The sequence below is a fragment of the Arachis hypogaea genome, chromosome 4 (assembly GCF_003086295.3).
Source record: "Arachis hypogaea cultivar Tifrunner chromosome 4, arahy.Tifrunner.gnm2.J5K5, whole genome shotgun sequence".
Classification (NCBI taxonomy): Eukaryota; Viridiplantae; Streptophyta; class Magnoliopsida; order Fabales; family Fabaceae; genus Arachis; species Arachis hypogaea.
In genome coordinates, this window is record NC_092039.1 from 64933034 (window position 1) to 64940833 (window position 7800).

A 7800-nucleotide genomic window follows, 5' to 3' on the forward strand; every position below is an offset into this window, starting at 1 on the left:
CTAAAAATAAAGGAAATACAAAAGTAAAAAGAAAAATACAATTTGAAGGGAAAAGAAACTCAATAAACGTGATCTCCTAGCTGGCGTATGGCTGGTGCTTCAATGGCGTGCCACGCCTTCCTCTGATTCTGGCTTAGCGTGCCATGCCCAGCTCGTCAAGTGGCACGCCCTCCTTCATTAGCATCCCTGGAGTGCCACGCCTTGAAACCCAAGTGGCACGCCCAGGCCTTTTCCCTCTTCTTCTTGCTTCTGGAGAGTTGAACTAGCATGGCACGCCTAGGGTCTGGCGTGCCACGCCCAGTCCCTCTTTTGGTTGATTGGTGATAATGGCGTGCCACGCCTGAGACTCAAGTGGCACGCCTGGGTAGAGAATGGTAGCTGCCATGCCACGCCTTTGATACAAAGTGGCACGCCCTTATGGTTGGCCTCCTATCTTCTTCCCTGGAAAGTATAACTAGCGTGCCACGCCCAGACGCTGGCATGCCACGCCCCTCATTTTGCCTTGGTTCCAATAGATGGCGTGCCACGCCCAGCATTCAAGTGGCACGCCCAAATGAGACTCTTGAGCTGGCGTGCCACGCCTTCAATACCAAGTGGCACGTCTAGCCTTTTCTTTTGCATTCTTGAACGCTGGCGTGCCATGCTTGGATGCTCAAGTGGCACGCCTAAGTGAGGGTGAGGGCTTGGCGTGCCACATCTTCGACCTCAAGTGGCACGCCCAAACCTTTTTAGCCTTCAGCCCCTTCTCTGGAATCTTGTGCTAGCGTGCCACGCCATGCTTGCTCAAGTGGCACGCCTATTCATTTGTGGTTTTCTTAAACTTGGCATGCCACGCCTGGATGCTGAAGTGGCATGCCCAGGTGACTTTTGAAGATGGCGTGCCACGCCTTCGATACCAAGTGGTACGCCCCAGTGATGATCCCTTTTGGAGTGATGAACTGGCGTGCCACGCCCATGGCTCAAGTGGCACACCCATAGTAAGTGATGGGCTAGGCGTGCCACACCCAGTTTGGCATGCCAGGCCCCTTTAGTGGCCTTCATTGTCATTCTCTGAAAAATTGTACTGGCATGCCACGCCCATATAAATGCTTTGAGGATCCTTTCTGGACTTCAGCACTGGCGTGCCACGCCCAGCTCCTAACGTGCCATGCCAGTGCATTTTTGTGGCGTTTGCTCTAAGTGGCACGCCAGTTTCGCATGCCCAACTTGTTTTGTTGTTTTCATCCCCTTTTTGATGTCTTTTTTACCTGAAATTCAGCACAACTCATTTCAAAGCAATGTACCATAATATTCATCAAATGTTACATGAATTGCAATGATCAAATGAAATTATGCCCTTTTGTGGTCCTTTTTATGCAAGAAAAAAGGGTAGATGATGCAAGTCATCACAACACCAAACTTAAGCTTTGTTTGTCCCAAGAAAATCAATGTGAGTAGTCTTTTTTATGAATTGAGATTTTGACCTTGAATGGAAGCAAACATGGCTAAGGGTAGGACTAAGTGTTTAACACATGTATGAATATATGTCTTAATTCCAGAGTGAGCTTCTAGATCCTTGAGGGTTCTTTCAAGTATAAGCTTCAGGGGTCCTTTTTATTGATTGTCACCTTGAAGAAATAAGAGTTATTTCATTTTCTTTTTATTGACCAAGACTCTAAGTGTTTTGTCTCGATACAACCCTTTTGTTAGGCTTTCAATTAGCACTCTCAAACCAGTTGGCTTTAGGGTACTAGGTGTTGAAACACCCCTAAGAATTTACTTGCATAGGTCTCTTCTTGACACATCTTCACCACAAGCATCTACTAGGTTTTTCAACTCTTTTGAGCTTTTTAATATTTCTTTCCATCCTAGTAGTTGATGCTCAGAGCCTTGGGTCTTTATTGCTTACTACTTCTTGGTTCTATAGATATTCAAGGAATACCCCTTAATCTCTACACTTAGTTGCTTTTCATGCCTCATTTTCCTTTTAGTTCATTCAAGGTTCTACACTTAGTTCCTTGTCCTTTGTTTTTTGAATGATCTCTCTTGGTTTTAGTCTCTTTTACTCTTGTTTTTGCACAACTCACAACAACTCTTATGGAGACAAACTAATCTTTATTGATGTTGAAAAGACTTAAAATAACATTGAATTTTCTTTCTTGTCATCCCTATTCTTTTTGGAAGATCCCTCTTGTGCTTCAGTGTCCTTTGGCTTCCAAAATCCTAGCCTTCTCATGTAATTCCTTTTGTCCTCCTTGTGTTTGGCCAGAATTTCTTCTTGTCTTGCACTCAACTCCTCTATTCCTTGCATGAATGTTGGGTATCCTGGGTTTAGAGAGGCCTCAGTATTACACAAGTGATTCAGTTTTGCTTGTGAGTTGATGTCATATTGCCTCCTTGAGATAGTCCTAGCATCATAGACGTTCCTGAACTCGGCCAGATTCCTCTGCTGCCATTTGTTTTGCTCTACTATTTTGTTGAGTGCACTTTGCATTTCTCCCCAGTCAAACTGTTCTTGTTGCTCCTTCCTCATGTGTTCCAAACATCCTTGGAGTTGTTGTATGTTCTTATTCACTTGGTTCTATTGTTGTTGTTGATTATCCTTGAGTTGGTTGACATCCCCTCACAAGTGGTGGATATCTCCTTTCATTTGGTGTATGTGTCCTTGCACTTGTTCCCAATTGAATCATTCAGGGAATTGTTGGTATTGTTGATATGGTGGTGGTTGAAGTGAACTGCTAGAAAATGTGGTTGCTCCTCTGCCTCTTCTTCCTCTTGTTGTTGTGGCTGCACATGAGCATGAGCTCTATGCTCCTCTGTCTCTTCTTCTTCTTGTTGTTGGGCTTGTCTTGCTCCACTAGCACTTCATCAATAATCTTCTCAACCCCAGCTTCATCACACAACCTCTGTATGATGCTGGGGAATGCTAACTTTGAGTCATCCTTGGTGCTTTTCAGTATTTTGTTGATATTGTTGGCAATTATTTCCCCAACATCTATATTTTCTCCCTTTGTTATGCTGTATATGAGCACAACCCTTTCCTTGGTCACCTCTGAAGTGTTGGATGTGAGGATTGAGGATCTTCTCACAAACTCTAGCCACCCTCTAGCTTGCGGGTTCAAATCCCTTCTCCTCAGCTGGTTGGGTTTCCCATCCTTGCCATTTATCCATTGCACATTCAAATCCTGGGTCTTGTTGCTTCATTCTTTCCTCAATGCTCTGGGTGGAGTTTGTCCACTTCACTATTAGCATCCTCTATATGTTAGTAGGGCGACAATCAATGGACTTCCCCCTCACATAGCTGAGATAGGAGTAAGAATGATTGGATGAAAGCAGTATGAAAGCAGAAATTCAGAAGGAACACACCATCTCCATACACTTATCTGAAATTCCCACCAATGAATTACATAAGTATCTCTATCTTTATTTTATGATTTATTTATCTTTATTTTCGAAAACCAATATAACCATTTGAATCCGCCTGACTGAGATTTACAAGATGACCATAGCTTGCTTCATACCAACAATCTCCGTGGGATCGACCCTTACTCACGTAAGGTATTACTTGGACAACCCAGTGCACTTGCTGGTTAGTTGTGCGAAGTTGTGACAAAGTGTGATCCACGTTTGAGAGCTCCAAGTCTATTGGCGCCATTGTTGATGATCACAATTTCGTGCTCCAAGTTTTTGGCGCCGTTGCCGGGGATTGTTCGAGTTTGGACAACTGACGGTTCATCTTGTTGCTCAGATTAGGTAATTTTCTTTTCAAAAAGTTTTAAAAAAATCTTTCAAAAATTTTTTCTTTGTTTGTGTTTTTCCAAATATAATTTTTGAAAAAAAAATTATAAAATCATAAAAACTAAAAATATTTTGTGTTTCTTATTTGAGTCTAGTGTCAATTTTTAAGTTTGGTGTCAATTGCATGTTTTAAAAACTTTTGCATTTTTCGAAAATTCATGCATGTGTTCTTCATGATCTTCAAGTTGTTCTTGACAAGTCTTCTTGTTTGATCTTTAAATTTTCTTGTTTTGTGTTTTTTGTTGTTTTTGATATGCATTTTCGCATTCATAGTGTCTAAACATGAAAAATTTATAAGTTTGGTGTCTTGCATGTTTCTCTTTTCTTGAAAAATTTTCAAAAGTAAGTCTTGATGCTCATCTTGATCTTCAAAGTGTTCTTGGTGTTCATCTTGACATTCATAGTGTTCTTGCATGCATCATTGGTTTTGATCCATAATTTTTATGTTTTGGGTCATATTTATGTTTTTCTCTCTCCTCTTAAAAAATTCAAAAAAATAAAAAAAATATCTTTTCCTTATTTTACTCATAATTTTCGAAATCCTTGTTTTAAAAATTGTTTTTCGAAATCTTTTTCTTAATTTTATTTCATAATTTTTGAAAACTTTACTAACAATTAATGTGATTGATTCAAAAATTTGAAGTTTGTTACTTTCTTGTTAAGAAAGGTTCAATATTTAAATTCTAGAATCATATCTTTTAATTTCTTGTTAGTCAAGTCATCAATTTTAATTTTAAAAATCAAATCTTTTTCAAAATAAATTTCAATCATATCTTTTTTAAAATTAATTTTAAAAATCTTTTCTAACTCCTTATCTTTTCAAAATTGATTTTCAAATATTTTTCAACTAACTAATTAACTTTTTGTTTGTTTGACTATTTCTTATCTTTTTCAAAACCACCTAACTAATTTTCTCTCTCTAATTTTCAAAAATTACCTCCCTCTTTTTCAAAATTCTTTTAATTAACTAATTGTTTCAAATTTTAATTTTAATTGTATTTCTTCTCTCAATTTTCGAAAATCACTAACTATTTTTCAAAAACAATTTTCGAATTTCTCTCTATTTCATCTTCTTCTATTTATTTATTTAATTACTAACACTCTTCTTTTCATCTTAAAATTCAAACCCTATCTTCTCTTCTACGTTCGAATTTTTCTCTTCTTCATTCTTATTCTTCTTTTCTTCTACTCACATAAAGGAATCTCTATACTGTGATATAGAGGATTCCTCTTCTTTTCTGTTCTCTTCTTTTTCATATGAGCAGGTGCAAGGACAATGACATTCTTGTTGAAACAGATCCTGAACCTGAAAGGACTCTGAAGAAGAAGCTAAGAGATGCTAAAGCACAACAATACAGAGAAAACCTTACAGAGAATCTCGAAAAAGAGAGAGATATGGCCAAACCCAATAACAATGGTGGAGGCGCAAGGAGGATGCTTGGTGATTATACTACACCTACTTCCAATTTTTATGGAAGAAGCATCTCAATCCCTGTCATTGGAGAAAACAATTTTGAGCTGAAGCCTTAACTAGTTGCTCTGATACAACAGAACTACAAGTTCAATGGACTTCTATTAGAAGATCCCTATCAGTTTTTAACTGAATTCTTACAGATCTGTGATACTGTTAACACTAATGGAATAGATCCTAAAGTCTACAGGCTCATGCTTTTCCCTTCTGCTGTAAGAGACAAAGCTAGAACATGGTTGGACTCACAACCTAAAGATAGCCTGGACTCTTGGGATAAGCTGGTCACGGCCTTCTTGGCCAACCTCTTTCCTCCTCAAAAGCTGAGCAAGCTTAGAGTGGTTGTTTAGACCTTCAAGCAAAAAGATGGTGAATCCCTCTATGAAGCTTGGGAAAGATACAAGCAGTTGACCAAAAAGTGTCCTTCTGACATACTTTCAGAGTGGACCATTTTGGATATGTTCTATGATGGTCTATCTAAGTTCTCTAAGATGTCACTGGACTATTCTACAGGTGGATCGATTCACCTAAAGAAAACGCCTGCAGAAGCTCAAGAACTCATTGACATGGTTGCCAATAACCAATTCATGTACACCTCTGAGAGGAACCCTGTGAGTAATGGGATGCCTCAGAAGATGGGAGTTTTTGAAGTTGATACTCTTAATGCCATATTGGCTCAAAACAAAATGTTGACTCAGCAAGTCAACATGATTTCTCAGAGTCTGAATGGATGGCAAAATGCATCTAACAGTACTAAAGAGGCATCTTCTAAAGAAGAAGCTTATGATCCTGAGAACCCTGCAATGGCAGAGGTGAATTACATGGGTGAACCCTATGGGAACACCTATAATTCCTCATGGAGAAATCATCCAAATTTCTCATGGAAGGATCAACAAAAGCCTTAACAAGGCTTTAATAATGCTGGAAGAAACAGGCTTAGCAATAGCAAGCCTTTTCCATCATCTTCTCAGCAACAGACAGAGAATTCTGAGCAGAGCCCCTCTAGCTTAGCAAACATAATCTCTGATCTAGCTAAGGCCACTTTAAGTTTCATGAATGAAACAAGGTCCTCCATTAGAAATTCAGAGGCACAAGTGGGTCAGCTGAGTAAGAAAATTATTGAAACTCCTCCTAGTACTCTCCCAAGCAATACAGAAGAGAATCCAAAAAGAAAGTGCAAGGCCACTGATATAATCAAAATGGCCGAATACAAAGAGGAAGAGAATGACGTGAATCCTAGTGAGGAAGACCTCTTGGGACATCCTCTGAACAAAAAGGAGTTCCAAAATGAGGAACCTAAGGAATCTGAGGCTCACCTAGAGACCATAAAGATTCCATTGAACCTCCTTTTACAATTCATGAGCTCTGAGAACTATTCTTCCTCTGAAGAGGATGAAGATGTAACTGAAGAGTAAGTTGCTCAATATCTAGGAGCCATCATGAAGTTGAATGCCAAGTTGTTTGGTAATGAGACTTGGGAAGGTGAACCTCCCTTGCTCATTACTGAACTAGATACATGGGTTCAACAAACTCTACCAAAAAGAAACAAGATCTTGGTAAATTCTTAATATCCTGTACCATAGGCACCATGACCTTTGAGAAGGCTCTATGTGACCTAGGGTCAGGTATAAATCTTATGCCACTCTCTGTAAAGGAGACTGGGGATCTTTGAGGTACAAGCTACAAGAATCTCATTAAAGATGGCAGACAAGTCAATAAAATAAGCTTATGGATTGGTAGAGGACGTGTTGGTAAAGGTTAAAAACCTTTACATCCCTGCTGATTTCATAATCTTAGACACTGGGAAGGATGAGAATGAATCCATCATTCTTGGAAGACCCTTCCTAGCCACAGCAGGAGCTGTAATTGATGTTGACAGAAGAGAGCTAGTCCTTCAATTGAATGGGGACTACCTTGTGTTTAAAGATCAAGGATCTTCCTCTGCAACCATGGAAAAGAGGCACGATAAGCTTCTCTTAATACAGAGTCAAACAAAGCCCCCACAATCAAACTCTAAGTTTGGTGTTCGAAGGCCACAACCAAACTCTAAGTTTCGTGTTTAACCCCCACATTCAAACTCTAAGTTCGGTGTTGGGAGGTCCCAACAATGCTCTGAACATCTGTGAAGCTCCATGAGAGCTCACTGTCAAGCTATTGACATTAAAGAAGTGCTTATTGGGAGGCAACCCAATTTTTATTTATCTATATTTCTATTGTTCTTTTATGTTTTATTAGGTTTATGATCATGTGGAGTCACAATACAATTGCAAAATTAAAAACAGAATCAAAAACAGTAGAAGAAATAGCACACCCTGGACGAAAAGCTTACTGGCATTAAACGCCAGTAAGGAGCATCTGGCTGGCGTTTAACTCCAAAACAGAGCATGAAGCTGGCGTTGAACGCCAGAAACAAGCATGGAAGTGGCATTCAACGCCAGAAACATCCTGCAGATTGGCGTTGAATGCCCAAAACAAGCATGGAGGCGGTGTTTAATGCCAAAAACATGCTGCAGCCTGGCGTTAAACGTCAGGATTGCATACAAAGGGCATTTTAC

The 7800-nt window shown here is 39.5% G+C and overlaps 1 non-coding gene across 1 annotated transcript; it reads right to left on the reverse strand.

The window, feature by feature from the left end:
* Positions 1–5574: 5574 nt before the first annotated feature.
* On the reverse strand, positions 5575–5678 carry LOC112799463 (small nucleolar RNA R71). The gene has a single exon (XR_003201044.1). It is a non-coding gene; the product is annotated as a small nucleolar RNA R71 (small nucleolar RNA).
* Between the last annotated feature and the right edge of the window lie 2122 nt (positions 5679–7800).